We start from the raw sequence: 27,472 nt of genomic DNA on the forward strand, positions 1-27,472 counted from the left end.
AAATTAAGGAATTGGAATCAACAAAGGCCATCATAAATAAAAATAATGGAGTACAGAATATTAGAAAATATTTTTATTGCATAAAAATGAAAAGGTATTAATATCTAGAGTATACAAGAACTACCGATCATCAAGAAAAAACACCAACTTCGTAAGAAAAATGGGCAAAGGATACAAACAGGCAATTTAAGAAAAGGAAGCCCAAAGTCTACCAAATGTATAAAGAAGTATTCAATTTTATTAGTAATCCTAAAGAAATCCAAATAAAACAAGATATTTTATATCTATAAGGCAAAAATTAGAAAGTTGAATGATACAAAGTGTCGGTGGGGATGTGAGATGTATCATGCCCTGTGATCAGGAGTTAGCACTTATCTATGTTTTTTCCCACTTATCTATTAAGTGCATAAGAAAACATCCAAAACTTAGTGGCTTAAAACAACAACTACTTTATTTAGCTAGCAAATCTATGGGTTTTCAATTTGGACCGGGTTCTACTAGGTAGCCAAGTCTTCTGGTCCAAATGTTCTCCATCACTTACATGTCTGGGGCCTCAGCTAAGGTGGCTGAGGACCTGGGTGCTCTCTCCACATGGTCTCATCCTCCAGCAGGCTAGCCTGGGCTTGATGGCATGATGATTGAAAGGCTCTCAGCTCAACAACAGGATTTGTGGGATCTCTTGAGGTCTAGGGCCAGAACACAAACATTTTCTGCCACCTTCCACTAAGCAAATCACAAGGTCAAACCAGATTCAAGGGAGAGGGAAGTAAGTTCTACCTTTTGATGGGAGTTGGTAAAAAGAATGTGTGAAGGTTTGTTTGTTTGTTTGTTTGTTTTGCCCTCTGGTATAGGATGTGTGCATTAGTTCATACATTCTGAAGAACAATCTGGTGTTACAGTCAAATTAAATATTTATATTCTTTTTTTTTTAAGTTTATTTATTTATTTTGAGAGAGAGAGAGGGGAAGGGGTATGAGAGAGGGAGAGAGAAACCCCCACACTGACAGTATAGAGCCCCATGCAGGGTTCAAGCCCATAAACCATGACATCATGACCTGAGCCGAAATCAGGAGTCAGACACTGGGGCCTCTGGGTGGCTCCGCTGGGTGAGCGTCCGACTTCAGCTCAAGTCATGATCCCTCAGTCTGTGAGTTCGAGCCCCACATCGGGCTCTGTGCTGACAGCTCAGAGCCTGGAGCCTGCTTCCGATTCTGTGTCTCCTTCTCTCTGCCTTTCCCCTGCTCACGCCTCTGTCTCTCCCTCTCTTTCTCTCAAAAGTAAATAAACATTAAAAAAAAAAAAAGAGTCGGACACTTAACCAACTGAGCTACCCAGGCACCCCTAAATACATTTATATTCTATAGCCCGGCAATTTCCTCCCTGAATACATATTCCAAAGATATATTCTCACTCAAGTTCATTAAAAGACTACATTAATTGTGGTAGCAGGGAGTTAGAGATAATCAGATATACATCACTTGGCAAGTAGATTGTTAAAGTGGTGGATATACACCAAGGAGTATTACGCAACAATTAAAAACAATACATTAAAAGTATACATAGCAATATACAGAGATCTCAAAGATATATGCTAAAGGAAAAGAAAAGAAACAGAATGAAATATATAGTACGGTACCATTCAACTAAAAATACATGTACACAAAACAATATACATTTTGCAAGAAACATGCAGATACACATTAAACACATTATAATGGTTGCCTTTGGGGGAAGTCTTAAAGGGAAGCAGATAAGGGAAAGGAAGATAATAAATTATTTAATTAATAAATCAATGACAAGAGGAGCCCTGCCCAGCAGATCAACAATGACAATTGTACCCTGAAATTTGAAACCTCTGCATAGGAGGTCCAGGAAGGAAAAGAGCAGATGGCTGCTTCGTCTCTTCCATCCCTTCTTGCACAAGAGTTCCTTTTCATCATAAAACATTAAAGAATTGTCAACCTCAGAAATAACAAGAGCCAACGAAGGGGAAGGGCTGGCCCAGGGACAAAGTCCTACGTAAAGGTCACATCTCTGTGTAAGGGCCACTTTCACAGGTGGTAAATTCAAGAAAATGTGGCCTGGTAATAGCCTGGGCATTTTTGCTAGAGTCTGAGGGCAACAGGCACAGAAATTGGATGTTCTTCCTTGAAAAGTACTCAGTGCCTATTCTGTTTTCCTACCACTGACCTGAGGGGAATTATCGGTCACCTTCATCAGGATGGCCACAACTACTCTGAGCTGAACTCCCTGTTGGAAAAAAGTACTTTCAGAAAACCAAACGCCAACTCTCCATAGGCTTCCAGGCCTCTTCAAAGAGGTCCTGGTTTACTATGACCAGGTCCAAGGGCACTTTGCAAACAAAGGACATTGACCATCACACTCTTAAAAATGTCTATGAACTTTGTTTTTAGATCATTCACTAGAAGTCAAACATTCTTTCATTTACCAATTCCAGTGACTATTTACTTAATGCTGCATCCTTTGTTTCTTTCATGGGTATTTTTTTTATTATTATATGAAATTTATTGTCAAATTAGTTTCCATACAACACCCAGTGCTCATCCCAAAAGATGCTCTCTTCAATGCCCATCACCTACCCCCTCCCACCCCCCATCAACCCTCAGTTTGTTCTCAGTTTTTAAGAGTCCCTTATGCTTTGGCTCTCTCCCACTCTAACCTTTCTCTCTTTTTTTTTTTTCCTTCTCCTCCCCCATGGGTTCCTGTTAAGTTTCTCAGGATCCACATAAGAGGGAAAACATATGGTATCTGTCTTTCTCTGTATGGCTTATTTCACTTAGCATAACATTCTCCAGTTCCATCCACGTTGCTACAAAGGGTCATATTTCATTCTTTCTCATTGCCAAGTAGTATTCCATTGTGTATATAAGCCACAATTTCTTTATCCATTCATCAGTTGATGGACATTTAGGCTTTTTCCACAATTTGGCTATTGTTGAGAATGCTGCTATAAACATTGGGGTACAAGTGCCTTTCATGGGTAAATTAAAGCTATGATCACTTTAGTTTTTTACTCCCAATTCAATTATCCATATAACTAAATCTAGACTTGGAAAGTCACATTTGAGCTGTGTATTTGGTTTCAGAAAATTGGATATTAAAGCAAATTAAATACGTTTTCAATCATTCTCTTTGTTAGTGACTATTTATTTCTGGCTTAAGAAAGGTATCCGTTGTAATGGGCTGAATGTTTGTGCTCCCCCCACCCAACCCCCACCCTGGCCCAAATTCATATGTTGAAATCCCAACTCTTAGTGCAATGGTATCAGGAAGTGGGGCCTTTGGGAGATGATTAGGGCATGAGTGTGAAGCCCTCATGAATGGGATTAGCACCCTTATAGAAGAGGCCCCAGAGATCTCTCTTACCCCTTCTGCCATAAGAGAACACGGTGACAAAACAGCTATCTATGAACCAGGAAGCAAGTTTTCACCAGACACCAAATCTGCCAGCACCCTGATCTTGCTTTGTAATGCCCCCAATTTCGAATCCGAGAGACCACCAAGGAGCCGATACCGATGCAAACGCAAGAGGGTTTATTTGCAAGCTCGAGCTTGGGCCCAAGTATACCCGACACAGCAGAGGAGGGACTTGGACCCCTAGGTTAAGAGGCGTAGCACTTTTATAGGGGCCGGTGGCCAATGAGATTGTAACACACACAGAAAGTTGCATAGTCATGTCAGTCCACACGCAGGTGGCCAATTGAATTACAATTTACCCTATAGTAACTGTTTGAACTAGCCTATCACTCTGGTCAGAATTGGTGCACAAGTTTGGCGGGCAAAAGGCGGGGTTTAAGAATTGGCACGCAGGTTTGGCGGGCAAAAGGCGGGGTTTGCATTCTTTGGCAGTTAGGGGTTCCACATTCCTATATGAGCCAGTTTCCACTAAGGGTGTGCTCAGCAGCTTGACTAGGGTGGGGGAGTGTCTTAAGCAATAAGTAGGTCATGCGGGGGTTATACATGAGATGGTGGGTGTAGCACAAAATGGAGTTAGTCTTGCTCTGCTTGTCCAGGGGTAGGGGGTTTTTGCTAAATTCCTTGGGTCCCACAGCTTCCCAGCTTCCAAAACTGTGAAAAATAAATGATTTTTGTTTAAGCCGCCCAGTCACTGGTGTTTGTGTTATAGCAGTCTGAATGTTTATGTTTCTCACGGCTTTTTGCTTTTTACATTAGCACTTAGAGTTTTCACTCAGATTTGTAAAACACAGAAGTCCTTGATTTTTTTTAAAAAAGGGGGGGCTGGTAAAAGAATAGTTTGTTTTCTTTAACCACTAGAGGGCACATTGCAACAGATATTTTGGATTTTTTTTTGTCCCAATTCTATATAATTTGAATGTCTTTTCAAGTTTGTTTATTTATTTATTTATTTATTTATTTATTTATTTATTTATTTTTGAGAGAGAGAGAGAGAGAGCATGCGCGCACAAATGAGAGAGGGGCAGAGAGAGGGGGAGACATAGAATCCAAAGCAGGCTCCAGGTGAGCTGACAGCAGAGAACCTGACACAGGGCTCAAACCGGTTTGTGAAAACCGTGAATCATGACCTGAGCCCAAGCCCAATGCTCAACCAACTGACCACCCAGGCACTGCTTAAATGTGTATTTTAAAAGAATATCAAAGAATAAGAGAAAGGATAAGAGAACTTTGATTTTTCAATGTAAATGATTTTTTAAAAACCTCCATTCACTAAATAATAAATGACTAAGCATGAAGACAGGGACAAAATAGAGGGGAAAAAAATCAAAATCCTTAAAACTTAAAAAGTGACAAATCCAGATACTGTAATTGACTATCAAATGAATAAATACACAAATCGTTCTCTTCAGCTCTTAAGTGAAAAGTGGATAACTCTGGCTCTCTAGGGAGACAAAGAGAGAGTTGCAGCACGAGAGAAGAGCTATGGTATGAAGTGTACACAAAAGATGCCCTATGGGTTGTGAAGAGAGGAAATTCTGTACTTCAACAGAAGTTATCAGATGTTGTATTTAGTATTATCGAATAGGCAATATATGTATATCATTAAAAAATTTAAAGGTACAGAATATGTAGAGTGAAAGGAAAAGTCTCCCTTCCCACAATACACAGTTGCCCTCCTTGGAGGCCACCATTACTACTGGCTTTTATATATCCTTCGAAAACGAAGGTATACATTTACAAGCATACAACCGAGCAAATATATTGAGTTTTTACCTGCATAGAAATGGCAGTGTGGTACATACACTGTTCTCACTTTGCTTCATTTTTTTTTAATTTTACATTTTTTGAGGCATAATTGATGTATCAGTTTCAGGCATACAACATTACAACATAAGGATTTGATTTTGTATATATTGCAAAATGACCACCAAAATAAGTTCGGTTAACATCCACCACATACATAGTTACAGGGTTTTTTCCTGTGATAAGAACTGTGAAAGAAAGAAAGAAAGAAAGAAAGAAAGAAAGAAAGAAAGAAAGAAAGAAAGAAAGAAAGAAAGAAAGAAAGAAATTAAATAAAAAAAAAAAGAGGAGCACCTGGGTGGCTTAGTTGGTTAAGCATCCAACTCCTGATTTTGGCTCAGGTCATAATCTCACAGTGCGTGAGTTCGAGCCCTCAATCAGGCTCTGCACTGACAGTGCACAGCCTGCTTGGGATTCTCTCTCTCTCCATCTCTCTGTCCCTGCCCTGCTTATGATCTCTCTCTCTCTCTCAAAATAAATAACAAACAAACAAACAAAAAAGAACTGGGGCACCTGGGTTAAGCATCTGACTTGGGCTCAGGTCGTCATCTCGCAGTTTGTGGGTTCAAGCTCCGGATCGCCTTCTGTGGTGACAGCTCAGAGCCTGGATCCTGCTTCGGATTCTGTGTTTCCCTCTCTCTCTTCCCCTTCCCTGCTCACACTCTGTCTCTCTCTCTCAAAAATAAATAAACATTAAGAAAATTAAAGAAAAAAGAACTGTCAAGATCCTAGCTACTTTCAAATATGCAATACAGTATTATTAATTATAGTCACCGTTCATTACATCATGATTTTGCTTCCTTTTTTTTTTTAACTTATCTCAGGGATACATCTCTGTACATATAGATCTGCCTTATTTCTGTCTTATTTTTAGTGGCTGCCTGCTATTGAAGTTACATTATTACTTTATAATTTTGTTTAAATTATACCCATCATTTATTTAATCACTCTCTGTTAATAGACATTTAGGTTCTTTCCTAAATGAACACTAACTACTGCAAAGAATTTTTTAAAATTAACACTACTGCAAGGAATACCCTTTTATGTATGCCATTTTTCATAGTGTATATCTGTTGAATAAATACTAGGATTGAGTCAGAGGATGTGCATAATTAAAGTTTTGGTAGTCACTGTCGTGTGTCTTCTATGAAGGCAGGCTAGCCAAATTCCCACCACCATCCTGTTTTCCCCTACCTTGCCCACAGAGTTTGTATTTATTTATTTTTTCCTTTCGGCCAATCTGTTAGGTGAAAGACAGTATCTCCTTGTGTTTGGCTTTGTGTTTCTCTTAATATAAGTGAGTTGAGCATCTTTTTGCATATTTAAGAGAAAGGCTGGTCTTAAACAGGGCACTATCTACTATATAAAGGAGTAGCATGTTGGGGTATTATCAGGCAAGTTAAGACCAGAGGGGAGTACATTTTCATAGGGAAAAGAGAATCTGGGAAAGTCCTGAACTGGCCCTAAAAAGAAAACCCTCAGCATCACCCTGCAACCCCCTCTACTCAGGCCTATACTATGCAGGGACCCTAGCCCTTCTGCATATCTCATAGGAGCCCTCCCCATCAAACCGAGATCAGATCAGACACCACTTGGGACCAAAATGTACCAAATGCCTTTCATCTTCATAACCTCAGCACTGCTCTGGCCTATTCCCCTGCTCAACCTTTTCCCTTGCACTTTTTAGACTAACTGTCCAATTGAAATATAATTCAAACTACGTATGTAACTTAAAGTTTTTCTAGGAGCTACATTTTAAAAATGTAGAAATAGTTGTAATGGCTTGCAATAATATTTTTATTTAATATAATATATCCAAAGCATGATCATTTCAACATGTATACTCAATATGAAAAACTATTAATATTTTACATTCTTCTTTTTGTATTAAGTCTTTGTAATCCAGTGTGTATTTACACTCACACCACATCTCATTTGGGACTAGCCACATTTCTAGGGCTCAATAGCAGTATGTGGCTTGACCAGCATTGCCGAATAGAACTTTATGCAATAATAGAAATGTTAGATCCTTGTTCGCATAAATACCCTTTACCTTCCTACATAGTCCATTCATTCCCCAGAGCACTTTTTCCTTGTCCAGACTCTCCAAGGTCACTGCACCACCTTGGGCATTTCTAGTGGAGGCCACTTACTCTTCTGTCTCCCAAACCACCAGAACCAGTTCCTCATTCAAGCTTCACTCCAGATCTCTGCTGTCCAATATGATAAACATAAATAAACACGTGGCTATGTAAATTTAAATTAATTTAAATAATTTCAATTTCTCAGTTGTACTAACCACATTTCAAGTGCTCAGTAGCCACATGTGGCCATTGGTCATTGTGTAGCACATCAGAGGCCTGGACTATTTCTCTTCCATCATTGGATAAAGCCCCCTCTCCTTGGAGACTTTTGCCATGCAGCTCTAACCTCCAGCCATGCCCTCAGCGAAGTCACGGAACTGCCTCTCTTGATTAAGACATTTTGAGGGTTCTCATTCTTCATAGCCTTTAGAATGCCCCATGGTGCTCTACCTCAGCTCCCAGTATTACATGGGCTTCGTAGCATCTGTGTACCTCTAGGTAATAGCTTTGTTGAACAGTTCTTGTACCTTCTTAACTCCAACCTCACCTTCACTCCATTGCAGTCACCTACTCCCAGAACCTGCTTCACCTAGCACTACTCTACCCCAGAAAGATTTTTTGTTCCTTTATTTATAATTAATGAACAAGTGATACATACTACACTTTTCCTGGAAAACAACAACAACTGAACCATACAGCTAAAGGGAAAGTCCCCATTGGTCAGCCCACTCCTGATTTCGGGTTCCTTCTTGAGCCTTTCTCCCAACCTCCTCTCTCTTGTATTTCTAAACTTGGTAAGTGTGTGCATACTGTTCTGCAACTTGCTTGTTTTTCTTAATAATATGTCTTGTGGACCTTTTCATGTCAGAACACATAGATCCATATCTTCCTTGTTATGTGCATATGAGGGCAGGGGAGAGGTACTATATTCACATAGTTAAGGCCCAAGAAGTACAAAAAAGAGGTACAATGAAGTTTCCCTCCCCATTCTTGTCCTTCATCTATACCATTCCTATACCAGTTTAATAAATAACTATGAAACCATCTATTTCATAGATAACTACTTCTGTTAATTTCTTATTACAACTAGCTATTGTTCATGCATAGAAATATGTATATGGAATCTTATTTCCCTCCCATTTTACTCCCATTTGATGCATATTTTATACACTGCTCTGTACCATGAAGTGCCTTTCCATATCAGTACACAGAGAGCACCTTCATTCATTTGTCCATGCTGTGGTATTATTCTATTATATGGCTATACAATAATTAAGCAGGTCCCTGTTGATGGGGCCTTGGATTGTCTTCAATGCTTACTATTACAACCAGTGCTACAATAAAGAACTTTGTACTTATGTCACTTTCCGTGTGTGGAAATATATCTGTAGGATGAACTGAATTTCCAAAAGGGAAATTGCACAAATGGTATTTGAATTGCTAATTTTGATAAATATTGCCAAATTGCCTTCCACAGACACTATGCCAACTCGTACTCCCATCAGTGCACAGCTCAGAGTTTTTAACTGCTGCATAATATTTCAAAGGCTATATATCATAGTGTTAGGTCCTGCCTACTGATGCAGGACATCAGGTTGTTTTCAATGGTTGTATTACAAAAATGCTGCAATAAACATCCTTGCATGTGCTTCTTTGAACATATATATATCTAGGATAATTAAAGAAAAAAACAGGCCAAAAGAAACAGTTGTGTCAAGGCTCCAAGGTAGAAGGGAGCTCAGAGTGTAAGAAATAGGGAGAGAGCCTGTGTGGCTGGAGCACAAGGGCCATGGCGGAGTCCTCAGGGCAGATGCGGGCAGCAGCTGTAATAGGGCCATGGAAGCCATTGGTAAGGCTTTGGATTCTATTCTGAGATCAAGATGATATGATGAACATTTTAAAAGCTCATTCTGGCTGCTGCTTGGAAATGGTTTTGAGGGAAAGAGTAGAAGCAAGAGACCAGGCAATGATGAATGTAAGAATGGGCACCAGAGTCCTGGCCAAGTGAATGGAATAAATCCTTAGCAAGTTGCAACAAACGGGAAGTATATGGAATAGGAAGTGTCCTGCTCACAATAGTGCAATCTCTAAAGTGTGATGAGGGACACAGGGAGCCACAAGGTAGCCACAGCTTCTGCCCTCAAGGAGCTTATTCTTATGGAGATGAAGCAAATAATTTCATGTGTGGACAACAGTCCGATAGAAAATAGAGCAGTGGCTTTGAATGTCAGTTGGCTCTGTATTCAATGGAAATTCTGCTTTCCCACTTATTAGCTGTTACTTTGTTGAAGTCTCTCTCTCTCTCTCATCTGATTTCTTCATCTCTAAGGCTTAGTGCGAGGATTGAATGAGATCAGTTTTGAAAAGCACCTAACACTGGAAAAGGAGGTACTTAATTATATTTGGTGAATGAATGGAAAAAAACATTCCCCTTTCTCTGCCATCTGTCTTCCTGTGCCCCTGTCGGCCTTTCCAGGCAATCATCTTGGTTCTAAATTCCTGCCGTCCCTTCCAACTACAGAATGTGCTTACCAGTGGAGTCAATTCAGCTCATTAACTCTTTGCACATGGATTTGTCAGAATCATAAACTGCTAAGTAATGCAAATGAATTGTTTGCACTGCTTTGGGTTTATTCTTTTTCCAAAGTTACCCTGTTTAAAAATAAATAAAATATTTTTCCCTCTACCCCCTTTTATTATCAGGGAGTTTAAAATATACTAGAAACAATAGATGGAGGAATTAATTTATTTGGTTAATGGATACCAAATTATTATAGTTAAGTTTATTGTTTTAAACCACAGTTCCATGGGGACATTAATAAATGTGATTGCTTTTACTAGAATATTCGTTAATCCTGTGGTTTAGTGCACTGATAATGGAACATGCTGTTCCAGTGACTTTTAATGAGCATACTCCACTGTCTAGCAGAAAGGCAAAGAAAATAATTTTACAAATGCATACATGTTAAAAAGACTAAGGCAGTTTTTAAATCTCCTTATGCTCTCAGAACATATCACAGAGTTGCTCTTAAATATAATTTCCTGTTCCTATAAGTTTTTCTCTATAGATTTTTTTCTAATTTAAAATAGAAATCTAATGGATATTGCTCTTAAATTCTGAAACAATATGAGTTATTCCTGGCTATTTCTTTGGCTTGGAGGCCTTACTTAAGATGATTTGTTTTGGCAGTTACTGGGTATTCCTTCTTTATGAGTAAATAATTCTAAACCCACGAAGTAACATGATGATAATAGATATAGTACCTTGTTAATCCAGGTCATAGTCACAGTTTCAAAATGAAATGACGTTATTTACAAAATCAATAGGGCTTTCCACTCAAGGAAAATAGATTGCCAAGGTTTCAAACCAAATGTTAACTCTTGTGTGTACGTTCTCATGCTTTCCAATCTGCCCTCATACCAATCTTTACAAATCAACGCATACATATGCAAGGCAGTTCTCCCCCACCCCCATTTCTTGTTTGAAAACATGAAATTAAAGGCCTCTGATTCAAGAGAGTGGACCACACATACACATTTGCCTCCACTTGTTCCAGAGACCATCACTGTATACAAAACTTTTAATGGGGTTGGGGAGGGAAGTAAAATTAAATGGGAGAACAGGTGAGGAAGTCACAAATAGATGATCATCTCTGGAAGACAAATCAGATGAAACAAAGCAGAAAAAGACAAAACCCAACATACAAAATACAACAGGAAGGAGAATGCAGATGAATCCTGAGCGATCCCCTTAGCAATGATGTTTAATGTTTTATCCCATGTAAATGGCTTAGCACATTGTAAGTGATCAATAAATGTTAACTATTATATCATTACTCCAGAACTTGCTTTTGTTAGCCCAGATCAATACATCTACATGTAACTTATTATTTTGTAGAAGTAAATAATATTCTATAACTTATTCATCCGTTTTCTTATTTGAGACACAGGCCTATCTCAAGAAGCAAGAAAGGTCTCAAATATACAACCTAACAGAGCTAGAAAAGGAATAGCAAATAAAGCCTAAAACCAGAATAAGAAGGGAAATAATAAAGATTAGAGCAGAAATAAATGATATAGAAACAAACAAACAAAAAAACCAGAACAGATAAATGATACTAAGAGTTGGTTCTTTGAAGAATTAAAAAAAAAATTGATAACCCCCTAGCCAAACTTATCAAAAACAAAAGACAAAGGACCCAAATAGATAAAATTGCAAATGAAAGAGGAGAGATCACAGAAATACAAGGAATATTATGAAAAATTATATGTCAACAAAGGGCAATCTGGAAGAAATGAACAAATTCCTAGAAACTTATAAACTACCAAAACTGAAACAGGAAGAAATAGAAAATTTTAACAGATCCATACAGCAAGGAAATTGAATCAGTAATCAAAAATCTCCCAACAAACAAGAGTCCTGGGCCAGATAACTTGCCACAGGAATTCTACTAGACATTTAAAAAAGAGTTAATACCTCTTCTTCTCAAACTGTTCCAAAAAATAGAAATGGAAGGAAAGCTTCCAAACTCATTCTATGAAGCCAGCTTACCTTGATTCCAGCACCAAAGACCCCACCAAAAAGGAGAATTACAGGCCAATATCCCTGATGAACATGGATGCAAAAATTCTCAATAAAATACTAGCAAATCAAATTTAACTGTACATTAAAAGTATTATTCACCATGATCAAGTGGAATTCATTCCTGAGCTTGCAGGGCTGGTTCAATATTTGCAAATCAATCAATGTGATACACCACGTTAATAAAAGAAAGGATAAGAACCATATGATCCTGTCAATGGATGCAGAAAAAGCATTTGCAAAATATAGCATCCATTCTTGATAAAAATCCTCAACAAAGTAGGGATAGATAGAACACACCTCAACATCGTAAAGGCCATATATGAAAGCCCCACAGCTAAAATCCTGCTCAATGGGGAAAACTGAGAGTCTTTCCCCTACAATTAGGAACAAGACAAGGATGTCCACTCTCACCATTGCTATTTAACGTAGTCCTGGAAGTCTTAGCCTCAGCAATTAGGCAACAAAAAGAAATAAAAGGCATCAAAACCAGGAAAGAAGAAGCCAAACTTTCATTATTTGCAGACGACATGATACTCTATGCATAAAACCTGAAAGACTCCACCAAAAAATTGTTAGAACTACTACATGAATTCAGCAAAGTTGCAGGATATAAAATCAACATGCAGAAATCTGTGACATTTCTATACACCAATAATGAAGCAGCAGAAAGAGAAATCAAGGAATTGATCCCATTTACAATTGCACCAAAAACCATAAAATACCTAGTACAAACCTAACCAAAGAGGTGGAAAAAAATATATATATATATATATTTAAATATAATTATTTATTATCGAGTTAGCTAACATACAGTGTATACAGTGTGCTCTTGGCTTTGGGAATAGCCAAAGAATAGAGCTTTCCCATGATTCATTGCTTACATACACACCTAGTGCCCATCCCAATAAGTGCCCTCCTGTTGCTGTGGCTGAGGTCAAAGAAGTTGTTGCCTTTTTTCTCCTCTAGGGTTTTGATGGTTTTCTGTCTCACATTTAGGTCTTTCATCCATTTTGAGTTTATTTTTGCATATGGTGTAAGCAAGTAGTCCAGTTTCATTCTTCTGCATGCCAGTTCTCCCGGCATCATTTGCTAAAAAGACTTTTTTCTATTGGATACTCTTTCTTGCTTTGTCAAAGATTAGTTGGCCATACATTTGTGGGTCCAGTTCTGCATTCTCTATTCTATTCTATTGGTCTGTGTGCCTGTTTTTGTGAAAACTGGACTACTTTCTTACATCCTACACAAAAATAAATTCAAAATGGATTAAAGACCTAAATGTGAGATGTGAAACCATGAAAATCCTAGAGGAGAACACAGGCAGCAACCTCTCTGACCTCAGCCATAGCAACTTCTTACTAGACACATCACCAGAGGCAAGGGAAATAAAAGCAAAAATAAACTATAGGGACTTCATCAAAATAAAAAGCTTCTGCACAGTGAAGGAAACAATCAATAAAACTAAAAGGCTACCTACAGAATGGGAGAAGACATTTGCAAATGACATATCTGATAAAGAGTATCCAACATCTATAAAGAACTTACCAAACTCAACACCCAAAAAACAAATACCTGGTTAGGAAATAGGCAGAAGACATGAATGGACACTTTTCCAAAGAAGACATCCAGATATCTAACAGACACATGAAAAGATGCTCAACATCACTCATCCTCAAGGAAATACAAATCAGAACCACAATGGGATACCATTTCACACCTGTCAAAATGGCTAAAATTAACAACAGAAGAAACAGCAGGTATTGGCAAGATGTGGAGAAAGGGGAACCCTCTTGCACTGTTGGGGGAAATGCAAACTGGTGCAGCCACTCTGGAAAACAGTGTGGAGTTTCCTCCAAAAACTAAAAATAGAACTACCTTACAATCTAGCAATTGCACTACAGGTATTGACCCAAAGGTCATTTGCACAAAAGTACAAATTTGAAGGGGTACACACACCCCAATATTTATAGCAGCATTATCAACACAGGCAAACTATGGAGACAGCCCAAATGTCCATTGACTGATGAATGAATAAAAATGTTAGAGATATATATACATATATACACAGTGGAATATTACTCAGCCACCAAAAAGAATGAAATCTTGCCATTTGCAATGATGTGGATAGTGCTAGAATGTATTATACTAAAAAAAATATTCCAATCAGAGAATGACAAATACCATATGATTTCACTCATATGTGGAATTTAAGAAACAAAACAGATGAACACATGGGAGTTGGGGGAAGAGGAGAGAGGGAAACAAATCACAAGAGACTTTTAACAATAGAGGACAAACTGAGTGGTGATGGAGGGAGGTGGGTGGGGGATGAGCTAGATGGATGATAGGTATTAAGGAGGGCACTTGTGATGAGCACTGGGTGTTGTATGTAAGTGATGAATCACTGAACTCTACTCCTGAATCTAAGATTGCACTGTATGTTAACTAAAATTTACATGAAAATTTAAAAAAAGAAAACAAAAGAAACCTTCAGATTATTTTCAGGTTTTTGTGGGGTTTTTTGATTGAGTGGTCTACCAAAAAATGATGCAAGAAATTTCTTTATACACTTATCCTTTAATGATTGAAGTTTTTATTTCTATATGTTAAATTTTAAAAAATGACTTTGCTGGATGAAAAGGTAAGTGCAAGTTTAATTTTAATTGATTCACCAACTGATTGAAATTTTTAAGGACTGTAGCCGATGAATTCTGACCAGCAATGCTAAGGACCTGCCTATTTCTTTATTCTTCAGCCAAAGTTGGATATTATCACTCTTATAAATCAATAAATTTATAAATTGTTGTCAGTCTGATGAATTAAGAAAAGGATAGTTCACTAATATTGTAATTTGCTTTTCCCTGGCCTAGTATAGTTGAACATCTTGTTATACATCTTTAAGCTATTTGAAGTTCTTCACTTGTAAGATAATTATTCATATTCTCTGCCCATTTTTCTTTTTCTGTCTTATCAGATTGTAAGAGTTCTTTGTATTTTAAAGACATTAATTTCTTGTCTGTTGTATACTGACTGTGATTACCATTGTTTGCTAGGCAGAAGTTTCTAATTTTTATGTTGCTGAACTCACCAGATTTTTCCTTTATGGTTGCTGGGTTTCTTTTCTTGCTATAGGCTACGTCTCCCTCAAACTGAGATTATACAAATAGTCTACTATATTTCCTTATGTTATTTTTACCATTTTAGGTTTCAAATTTAGTTCTTTAATCCATCTGGGAATTATTTTTATTCATTTATTTTTATTTTTTATGACATTCTCATTTTTTTAATTAAAAATTTTTTAAGTTTTTATTTTAATCCCAGTTAGTTAACATACAGACTTATATTAGTTTCAGGCATACAATATTCAACACTTCCATATGTCACCTTGTGCTTATCACAACAAGTGCACTCCTTAATCCCCATCACCTATTTCCCCATTCCCCCATCCACCTCCCCTCTGGTAACCATCAGTTTGCTCTGTTTCTTGATTTCTCTCTCTCTCTCTCATTTTTTCTCTTTGCTTGTTTTGTTTCTTAAATTCCACATATGAGTGAAATCGTATGCTATTTGTCTTTCTCTGACTGACCTATTTTGCTTAGCATTATACTCTTTAGCTCCATCCATGTAGTTGCAAACAGCAAGATTTTATTGATTTTTATGGCTGAATTATATTTATATGTGTATATATATATATATATATATATATATATATACACACACACATACACACACATACACACACACTATCACATCTTTTTAATCCATTCATCTATTGATGAACACTTAGGCTGCTGCCATATCTTGGCTATTGTAAATAATGCTACTATGAACATGGGAGTGAATGTATCTCTTTGAATTAGTGTTCTTGTATTCTTTTGGTAAATATCCAGTAGTGCAATTGCTGGATCATAGGGTAGTTCTATTTTTAACATTTTGAGGAACCTTCATACTGCTTTCCACAGTGCCTGCACAAGTTTGCATTCCCACCAACAGTGCACAAGGGTTCCTTTTTCTCCACATCCTTGCCAACATCTGCTGTTTCTTGTGTTGTTGATTTAGCCACTCTGACAGGTGTGAAGTGATATCTCATTATAGTTTTGATTTGCATTTCCATGATGATCAGTGATATTGAGCATCTTTCCATGTGTTTGCTGGCCATCTATATGTCTTCCTTGGAGAAATGCCTGTTCATGTCTTCAGTCCAGTTGTTTTTTTTTTTTTTTTTAATGTTTATTTATTTTTGAGAGAAAGAGACAGACAGACAGAGCACAAGCAGGGGAGGAGCAGAGAGAGAGGGAGACACAGAATCTGAAACAGGCTCCAGGCTCTGAGCTGTCAGCACAGAGCCCAATGCGGGGCTCGAACTCACAAACTGTGAGATCATGACCTGAGCTGAAGCCGGACGCTCAACCAACTGAGCCACCCAGGCACCCCTTCTGTCCAGTTTTTAATTGGACTTTTGTTTTCTGGGTGTTGAGTTGCCTAAGTTCTTTACATATTTTGGATATTAACCCTTTATCAGATATGTGGTTTGCAAATATCTTCTCCCATTCCATCGGTTGCTTTTTAGTTTTGTGGATTGTTTCCTTGTTGTGCAGAAGCTTTTTATTTTGATATAGTCTCAATAGTTTATTTTTGCTTTTGTTTCCCTTTCTTCAGGAAATATCTATAAAAATGTTGCTATGGCTGATGTCAAAGGAGTTGCTGTGTTCTCTTCTAGAATTTTTATGGTTTCAAATCTCACATTTAGGTCTTTAATCCATTTTGAATTTATTTTTGTGTATGGTGTAAGAAAGTGGTCCAGTTTTATTCTTCTGCATGTTGCTGTCCATTTTTCCCAACATCATTTGTTGAAGAGACTGTCCTTTTTCCATTTGATATTCTTTTCTGCTTTGTCACAGGTTAATTGACCAAATACTTGTGGGTTTATTTCTGGGTTTTCATTTCTATTCCATTGATCTATGTGTCTATTTTTGTGCCAGTCCCATACTGTTTTGATTATTACAGCTTTGTAATATGACTTGAAGTGCAGAATTGTGATGCCTCCAGCTTTACTTTTCTTTTCAAGATAGCTCTGGCTATTTGGGGTCTTTTGTAGTTCCAGACAAATTTTAGGATTCTTTGTTCTAGTTCTGTGAAAAGCGCTGTTGGTATTTTGGTAGGAACTGCAATAAATATGTAGAATGCTTTGGGTAGTATAGACATTTTAACAATATTTGTTATTCCAGTCTATGGGCATGGACTGTCTTTCCATTTCTCTGTGTTGTCTTCAATTACTTTCATCAATGTTTTATAGTTTTTAGCATATAAGTCTTTCACCTCTTTGGTTAGTTTTATTGCTAGGTATCTTATTATTTTGGGGTGCAATTATAAATGAGGTTGTTTTCTTAATTTCTTTTTCTGCTGCTTCCTTATTAGTGTATAGATATGTAACAGATTTTTGTACATTGATTTTATATCCTGCAATTTTATTGATTTTGTTTACCAGTTCTAGCAGTTTTTTGGTGAACCCTTTCAGGTTTTCTATATATAGTAACATGTCATCTGCAAATAGTGAAAGTTTTACTCCTTCCTTACTGATTTGGATTTATTTTATTTCTTTTTGTTGTCTAATTGCTTGGGGTTTATTTTTATATAGTGCGAAAAAATAATAAGAGTAACAATAACAGAATTTAATGAATAATTTCTATATGCCAGATGCTCTATAAGCATTTTTTGCATTTCACATAGATAAGAAAATTGAGGAGTAGAAAAGTTACGGAATCAGTCAAGTTTATATGGCTACTAAGACATAAAGCTGGGGCTAGAACTCAAGCAATCTCACTCAGGACCTTATATGCTAAATATCCATATGAACAGCTAATTATGCCAACCCTATTTAATAAACATACTTTCCCACTTAATAGAAAAAAATTTCATGATACAAGTTTTCAAATACAGTAGATCTATGTCTGGATTCTTTTGTAGTTTTATCACAACTATATTGTTTTGAGTTTAGTAGTTTATAGTAAGTTTTTAACTTACTATTAAGTTCTCCCCCTCTGATATAGAGGCAAGTGCTCCCTCACTATTCTTCCAAATTTATCCATAAACTTTAAAATATTTTTACTCCATACAAACATTTAAATCATTTGTCCAATTTCAAAGCAAATATATCTTCACATTTGATTTGGATTGCATTAAATGTGCCTATTAATTTAGGAATTGATATTTATATATTGAATCTCTCTATCCATGAATATGCTATAATGCTCTGTTTATTTAGGTACTTCTATAAAATGTTAGACTTTTTAAAAATATAATTCTTGTACCTTTATTATTGAATCTAAGTTATTTTATAATTTTGGTGACTGATGTGAATGGAATATTTTTTTCCCATATCTAACAGGCAGTTGTTAATATGTAAGAAACCAATGATTTGGGCATATTCATCGGGTACTGAGCAATTGAGCTATACTCTCTAATTGTTCTAATTCTTTTTTAATTGAGTTCTTTCACTTTCTAGATATAAAGTCACGCCACTGTAAAATAATGTATTCCTCTTTTCCAATATTTATACCACTTGCTAAATTTATGGAAGAAGAGTCTTATTGCATTAGTTAAAATTAAAAAAAAAAATAGGGACTCCTGGGTGACTCAGTCGGTTGAGCACCCAACTCTCAATTTCGGCTCAGGTCGTGATCCCAGGGTCATGGGATCAAGCCCTGAGTCTGGCCCCATGCTGAGTATAGTACCTGATTAAGATTTTCTCTCTCTCTCTCCCTCTGCCCCTCTCCCGACTCATGCTCTCTTTCTCTCTCTAAAACAAAAACAAAAACAAAAACAAACAAACAAACAAAAACCATATTGAATAGTGGTAAGAGTGGATATCCCAGCTTTGTCCCTGATTTTAATGGCTGTAGCTTTAATTCTTCACTCAATAATATGATGTTACTGATTGCAATCCTTAGTCTTTAGCAGGTTTAAGTAGTTTCCTTCTGTTCCTATGACATTTGTAATTTTTATTAGAAAACTTAGTTAACGGGGCGCCTGGGTGGCCCCGTTGGTTCAGTCTCCCACTTCAGCTCAGGTCATGATCTCACAGTCAGTGAGTTCGAGCTCTGTGCTGACAGGTCAGAGCCTGGAACCTACTTCACATTCTGTGTCTCCCTCTCTCTCTGCTCCTCCCCCATTCATGCTCTGTCTCACTCTGAATCAAAAATAAATAAACATTTAAAAAAATTTTTTTTTAAAAGAAAGAAAACCTACTTAACTTTATCAAATTTTAAAAATGTTTTGCTATATCACATAATTTTTAACCTTCGATGTGCTAACATTATAGACAACATTGATATATTTCCTAATGTTATAAAACATAACAATTCTGGTATAAGCACTACATGATCATTCCCATACTTCTCGGACTATTCCAGACCATGGAAAAAAACAGAAAACACATTAGTTCACTTTAGTATGATTTTACCATACCCTTAATACCAAAACCCACTACAAAATATATAACACAAAGCTTACAGAATACTTTCACTTAAAAGATAGAGATAAATAATTCTAAATAACACATTAGCAAATTAAATCTAGTAGTGTGTTAAAAGAATGATAGCAAATGATATGAGGGTATAGTTAGAAGTCCCAAGAGATTCAACAACAACAAAAATACTAAAGGAATTTGAAAAAATGGCTGCACATCACAAACCAATAATATCAAACATGAATAATAGTTTTCCTATACACTCACAACAACCAGTTAGAACTGAAAATGAAAGAAAAATATCCTACTCATACCATAGTTCTATTTTTTAACAGAATTTTTGGAAAAAATTTCCTTTTTTTAATGTTTATTTATTTTTGAGAGAGAGAGAGTGCACATGAGCAGGGAAGGGGCAGAGAGAGAGAGGGACAGAAGATCCAAAGCAGGCTCTGCACTGACAGCAGTGAGCCTGATGCAGGGCTCAAACTCAAACTGCCAGATCATGACCTGCGCTTAAGTCAGAGGCTCAACTGACTGAGCTGCCCAGAGGCCCCGAAAAAAATTATTTTCCATGTTATTTGGGGATTTGTGAAACATAATCTTGAAAATGGAAAGTAAACATGGGTGGAACCCTGCATGGTTTCTAATGATTAATTCATGCCAGACCATTTGGAGATAAAGCACCAAAGGCTTGTCTGACTCATCAGATCTTCATTCCCTCAAAGAGAACAAGTGCACCGACCAAATTCAAAATAATCTTGGAGTTTCCCTGAAAATTACTGTGAGAATTTCTAAAATTAATTTCCTTTTGTTTGGGTTGGTCTTTACATCAAGGGCACGGCTGATGTTCACTTTAAGTCAGCTAAGCATTGTTTTGTCAGTGTTAACTATTAATAAAACGCAAAACTGTCACGTGTAGTGTGGACAGAAAGTCCCTGGAGAGAAAGCACTGGGTTGTCCATTTTATTGGAAGTTTCCTATTTCTAGGAATACATGCACTCATTAACGGCTATCCCAAATATTTACTACATGCCAGGTGCTGTACCAGGTGCTGGGGGTAGAGTGGCAGGCAGCACAACCAGACAGGTCCCTTCCCTCAAGGACCTGACCGATCAGTGGGCTGAGGATGGTGCTCCACAGAAGTTGTGCCTGACCCACTGCTTTCCTCTAGAACAGGAAAATGGAGAGCAATGGGTGAATTAAGAATTGGTTATCTCCACTTCTAACTGAACAAATTGTGTCTTTCATTATGAAAAGACCTGACATCAGTACACCACAGTGACTCTGAATGCCACACATAGGAAAGCCCTTTGCCAGTGCAGTTCTCTACCCTGCTCCCCTCTCCTCCTCTCCTGCCCCTCCCCCCCTCCCCCCCCCTCCCCCACCATGTGCTCTCTCTAAGCAGAAGGGGCAACAGCATCTCCTCTCCGGGGCTGAAGTCAGCCTGGGGCAGAGGCCAGCAAAAGTCAGCTTGGACAGCACAGACCTGCACCTCTGCCTCTAGGATGGCCTTGCTAAAACCTTGATACACACATGCAGTGTGTGTATCCAAGGTCCAGGACAAAGGTGGGGCACCTCCCTGCGGAATATGGGGTGTGAGACCCAGGTGGAATTTGGATTGACAAGGTAGTGAGTGGAAACATCTCTCTTTTTTTTTTAAGTAAGAAATTTGTTGATCGTAACAGGAGCCACCAAACTGTCCATATATTTTGATCTCATAATTTTATTTTGGGGAATTTACGGCAAGGAAATGATCTAAGAGAAAAAAAGTCCCAAGATATTCTCATAATTGCAATTGGTAATCATGATAAATTCTTAGCATCCCGAATACTGCCATCAGAGAACTATAATATAATCTGGATGAAACATTACAGAGGCATTAAAAACGGAAAGGATGTATACTAAGTTAATTCATGGAAATATCTACATTTAGAACAGAACATAAGATGGAATTCACACATAGATTATAATTATATGAAACATCTGTATATATATCAGAGAAGATTAGAAGAGAATTTTGAATATTGCCAATGGCTTAGAATTTAATTAGTTTTTTCCCTAGAATTCTCTATTTAAAAAACAACAACAACCATTCTTTTATGCAAATTAGAACGAATGGCAACTGAGATATCAATAGACACAAGCTATTCAGGCCAGGCTTAAACGGGAAGAGCAGAAGCAGTTGTCTGCATGTTAGGATTTGCTCGTTTGTCCCACCTCCAACCTCTCCAGATCCTGAACAGAAGACCAGGTTCTGAGACCCCACCACCTCCTAACAGATCACCCTGATGTCAGCTACTCAGACCTAGAGCATGCATCTCAACTCCTCTGGGTTTCTGGTTGCTGTACTCTGTCCCTCATCAGTCTAATTAGGTAGCATTACCTGCATTTGGCTACCTCCCCTGAGGCTGCCTTCCTGGAACACCATCACGTCTGTCTCCACACCTCTTGTGTCCTCCTCACATGGGCTGCTTCCCAGCATCTTCAGTGGAGCTGTTCCTGTATCACTTATCCAACACACTGCATGTAGCTGCATTGTGCCCAAATGTCCTATTACTGAAGTTCATTGCTATGTATCTCAATGGCTTTTCATTTTCAAGGATCTCTACTAAAAGATAAATATCCTTGAAAGTTGTACTATCTTAAGCCAGTTTTGTGTAATATCGTGGCTGGGTTTGATTTTCTTTTTTTTTTTTTTTTTTAAATTTTTTTTTCAACGTTTTTATTTATTTTTGGGACAGAGAGAGACAGAGCATGAACGGGGGAGGGGCAGAGAGAGAGGGAGACACAGAATTGGCAGCAGGCTCCAGGCTCTGAGCCATCAGCCCAGAGCCCGACGCGGGGCTCGAACTCACGGACCGCAAGATCGTGACCTGGCTGAAGTCGGACGCTTAACCGACTGCGCCACCCAGGTGCCCCTGATTTTCTTTTGAGTAAGGCAGGGGGGGATAGGAATAACACTAACAACTACCTTCTATTGGCACATCTGTTTGTATCTAGCACTTTTTACACATCAATCTTCACAACAACCTTGCAGGAAAGCATTATGGTTTCCGTTTGCAAATCAGAGAGGTTAAACAGCTTGTCCAAGCTCACACTGCTGATCCATGATAAAGTCAGACTTCAAGCTCTTAGGCCCATCTGACTCGAAAGCCAGGGGTCTTTCAACCACCTCGGTGGTACTTCGGTGTGTACCCGAAGTAGTGTCAGAGAAAGCACAGACAGGGCTGAGAGTCCAAAACCTAGCTGTGTGGACTTGCGCAAGACTCCATTTCTCTAGGCTCTGGTTTCCTCATCTGTAAAATGAGGGAGCTGGGCTTAAAAAGCTGCCCAGTAGGAAGGAAAAGAAGGGGCTAGGAAAATGGCCAAAAGGGTCTCCAAAGGCCCGTCTTTCCCATTTCACCCCTGAGACCACTGTAGATTGTCGTAGATTCACGATTCCAAGCAGCTATCCAAGCACTGGGGAGAAGAGGAGAAAGGGCCCAGGGTGGTCACCACAGTCGAATTTTCCTCAGCTGTCACGTGAAGAAACAAACACAGGACTCCTTACACATTTCGAGAGAGAATCCTTTCTGACAGGGCGCTCTTAGCTGGCAATTTTAAGCCCTGGAATATAAATAGTTTCCCATATAAGTGGGGGAAAGTCCTGGTGGAAATGTTATTGGCACCACCCGGGTGCAGGATTAGCAGTGAGGAAGTCCTCTTGGGACAGACTCTTAAATTGCAGAAAGGGGTTTGGAAGGAAAAAGTACAGGCAGCTGTATTATTTGCACTCAGGGCTAGGTAATAGCATCATCACAGGCTCTGTCATTAAAGAAAACATACAGAATACAAACAAGAAGAAGCATTACAATAGGAATCCCCCTCCCCCTGAAAATGTCAGGCAATAGGGTACAAAACTGTTCTTTTCCCAGGAGCTATCACCAGGTGCAACCTTCCTGGGCCATCGTATACAAATATATAATCACCCCTCTTGAAAATACAAGGCTATACTTTCCTAAGTTTCCTCAGTGTCTTTCTTATTAAGCACATCAGATGAAATGAAAGCCAACCTCAGTCAAGCTGGAAGGCATTTCAAGTTCAGCTTCAACCCATCAGGGATTAATGTTGAACTCCAATCCTCATCCACCTCTCATGCACTGATGTCCCAGAGTTGTTTTCCTTCTGCAGCCAGCGCTGGGCTGTTAGCCTCAATCTCCGAAGGAGGCTGTCAGGGCACTTGGCCCCTGCAGGAGCTGCCATGTCCAGAAGAGGGCACATGGAGAAGGCACTCAACAAACCAGACGGCAGGCAGCGAAGCTTGACTGCTGCCCCTGTTCTTCCCAAAGGGAGCTGGCTGTGGGGCCATGTGTGTGCCAGTGAGACAGGTCACCTGGGTGCCAGTGCCGGGGCTGGGGCTTCGGTGTAAACCTGTTCCTCTCTGCAGCTGCCTGCTTGGCCGTGCTCTCAGTGGTGGGTCAGAAATTCGTGTGCGGCAGTCTCAAAAGCTCTTATGACATTTGCAGAACTCCAAGTATTTTTAAACCAGACTTTCAGGAGGAGGATCCGTTAGGTTCTAAAAGCTTAAGCCGTAGCCAAAGAGGGTGTAAATTTTTTATACCTCTACGGCACTATATCCACACTGACATTTGCTTCGCTCTCAGTTAAGGTGAAACCATGGTGAGACAGAGTCCCAAGCAGTCTCTGCTGAGCTGCAGGGGTGCTAAATGATGCTATTAATAGAAGAGATTTGAGGAATTCTCTTTGATAGAAACTACTTTGTTAGAATTGACCTTTAAATTCAAAGCATTGTAAATCTTTCCTATCATAATAGCCCATGTTATATGTTGTTTCTTTCCCAATAAATTACTCGTCCACCAAGTCAAACTTCTAGAAGCTCAGCCGAGTGGGGGTGGGGGGGTGGGGCGCTATGTGTCACTTTTTGGTGTTGTTTTGTTGTTTAAGGTCCCTGGGTGATTGATTCTGAAGTGCAGAAACCACTGCCCTGGTCACTGAAGTTCACAGCCAACAGCTTTTGTGTTTTCTATTTTTGGTTTAGGTTTTCTAGGTTGTGGAGGCCAGTTAATTGGAGAAGATTCTGCCTGAGCAGGGTCAATACAAATATTCGGAGTTGAGCCTAACGCTGGGCTTAGAAAGCCGTGGGGATGGGTATTTTTTAAACACTCCACAAATGTTTATTAAGTGCCTACTGTGTGCCAGGCACTCTGATAGGACTGGGGATAGAGCAGTGACCAAAGCCCCTGCCCTCACAGAGCTCATATTTCAGTAGGGAAATAAAAAATGAAGAAGTATATATTATGCCATATATTATATAATGTCCAATAATAAAATATGAAGAAAATAAAGCACGGTGAGGAGGCAGAGAGTGATGGGGAGGGTGTCATTTTAGATACGATGGGTGACAGAGTTTTCTGAGAAGTGGTAATGTTGACCAGAGAACTAAATGCAGAGTGTCAGGGTGGGAAGCATTTGAGGCAGAGGCAGGCAGAAAGAAACAAGTGCAAGGGCCCAGGGGCAGGTGTCAGCCCACCAGTGAATCAGGTAAAGACACCTCTTCTTCTGAGCAAACAGTCCATGCCCAGGCTTAGAACATGGGAGCCAGATCATGGGCTGCTTCTCAGACCTCCCTGCCCCCCCCCCCCTCCCGAGCCAGGTCATTGTTGTGCAGAGAAGCCACATGGAGCCTCTCCCACTGGTATATGCTTGGGACTTAGAGGAACAGCAGGAAGGCTGGTCAAGTTGGAGAGGAGAAAGGGTATCATAAGGGAGAATGATAACTAGCAACCTCAGTCTTAAAAGATTAATGATTTAGAATAAAAATCCCTTGGTTATGTGAACTAACCACAACTACATGGGATAGGATTTGGGAGCAGCTCTTTCACTGGGCACTTCTTCATCTCCTGTTGCGGTGATGATTTTCTGCCATCAACAATGAGGCTGATGCAGAATTTAAGAACCACATCAGACCTAAAGAAAATACCATTCCAATTTGGAAATTAAAGCTGGCTCTTTCCATGCCCATCTCAGACAGAGAAATTCTCTCCTCCCTCCCCTCTTTTTATTCCTGTCTTTACAGCATTTGTATCATTCTTGTCTTCCTTGAGGCAAGACATTTTGCACAGCAAAGTCAAAAGAGCCTTGGCATAAGTGTAAGTCACGAATATTCTTTAAATTACATAAAAAACAAACAAGTAAAATAGACTTTCTTCACCCCTTCTTCCATCTCTAACTCCCTTATGGGAGACGTTCATTTTCTACTTTATTTCTAAATTGTTTATAAAATGTTTTACAAATCTATTGTTTGACAAGCCCATATCTGATTATACTCGATGTTGTTTTAATTTTTCTTAACTATTTGAGAAAAAAAAGTGTTGTGTTGTATTGTGTTGACATCTGCTAGACCCGGATTAGCCTGTCTCCCCTAAGTGGCTATTACAATGAAGTTTGAGGACAAGAGATAAAATGTTTATACATTGCTGAAGGACCTATTAGAAATGTTAATTTGAGATTTTCCAATGCAGTCTGGAGCTGGGAATATGAGATAGAATTGTAGCCCGCAGAGCCATTCCATTCCCACTCCACTTCCTTCCCAACATAGACCCAATTAAACAAGGTCAGTATAATCAGGAAGCCTTCAAAATACATAAGTAGCCATTCATATGATTTAAAATGGAAAACAAAAGAAGTTCCATTCAATCCAGCACTCAAACCTTTTTGTTAATTAAAAGTAAAAGATCACGGGCATTGTTACGGTAAAGAAGAAATCAGGAAAGTGCGATGCAAGCCAAGGGACAGACAACAAATAATGCAGGATCGACAGTTCTCTTTGAGATGAACAAGTGTGGTTGACCCAAGACTCTTAGTTTTACATGGTTTGCTTGCCAGATGGTGCCTAACCCTCCCTCCAGCCCTGACCTCTGTGGGATGGGGATCAAGGCTGGGGTGCAGGTGTCTGTCTAACACATTACTCAGAAGTAAAAACACTGAAAGCTTAATGGTGTTTGAAACAGCTTTGAAATGTTCCTTGTTTCAAAATGGCTACATTAAATAAGCAATCACAAAATGGTTGCATTAAAACATGTAGACATTCTTCCCAAGTAACTGAAAGCGGGGATGATTCTGATTTCCCTTTGTTGTGCTCCAACTTGCTCCTCTGCTCTTCCATGCCCTGTGCATCTAGTACCAGCTTTGTACATAGGTGATGTTTATTACTGCTGGTTAAATATATATTCAGGAGTGTCTCCAGAATGCTCACTGTAGATGTATTCAATAATCCTTATGCAGTACTGGGAAGTCTCTCTAGACAGTGAGCTAAGTGTGTGTGAAAATACAGAATTGAGACTCTTGGGAGGAAGGATGGAGGTTGGAGGAGCCAGGCAGGGATCAAGAATAAAACAAAACTAATGCATTTTGACCATGGAACTCTCAGAACACAAGGCTCAAAGGAAACGTGCCAATGGGTGACCATGAGAATAACCATGTTCCTAGAAAATGCCCCTTGTTCACTTTTTAGAAATAAATTAAGTGTGCTGAAAAGAATCTATTGATAACTCCATATTATATATTGTATTCTTACAATAAAGTAAGCTAAAGAAAAGAAAATGTTATTAAGAAAATCGTAAGAGAAATGCATTCACAGTTCTGAACTGTATCCAAAAAAACCCACCTATAAGTGGACCCACATAGTTTAATTCTTGTGGTTTTCACATGACTGAGGTACAAGAATGGACATAAGATCACTGAAATTATCTCTCTCTCTCTCTCTCTCTGTATATATATGATATATATCTGATATATATCATATATATGATCTCCCTTTCTCCTTCTTTCTCTCTCTCTCTCTCTCTCTCTCGATATATATATCATATATATATATGTATATATATATATGATATATATATGTATGATATCCTTCCATCAGTTTAGTGTTTGGCACCTGGAAAATTATGCTGATAAATATTTTCAACAAAAAGAAATTATACCTCAAAGAAAATAAAAATCATTACATTAAAAAACTAAATGTACATGTATATGAAAAGATATCAACATCACTCATCATCAGGGAAATGCAAATCAAAACCACAATGAGATATTATC

General features: G+C 38.5%; 1 long non-coding RNA gene across 1 annotated transcript in view; it reads right to left on the reverse strand.

Annotated features, from left to right (window-relative positions):
• Positions 1 to 429: 429 nt before the first annotated feature.
• The window catches only part of LOC102899180, a 45,053-nt gene continuing 18,010 nt past the window's right edge, over positions 430 to 27,472 (reverse strand). Inside the window, exon 2 of the long non-coding RNA XR_002144832.2 lies at positions 430 to 686. This is a non-coding gene — a long non-coding RNA (uncharacterized LOC102899180). The remainder of the gene's footprint in view (positions 687 to 27,472) is intronic.

Source organism: Felis catus, chromosome C2 (genome assembly GCF_018350175.1).
Source record: "Felis catus isolate Fca126 chromosome C2, F.catus_Fca126_mat1.0, whole genome shotgun sequence".
Lineage (NCBI taxonomy): Eukaryota > Metazoa > Chordata > Mammalia > Carnivora > Felidae > Felis > Felis catus.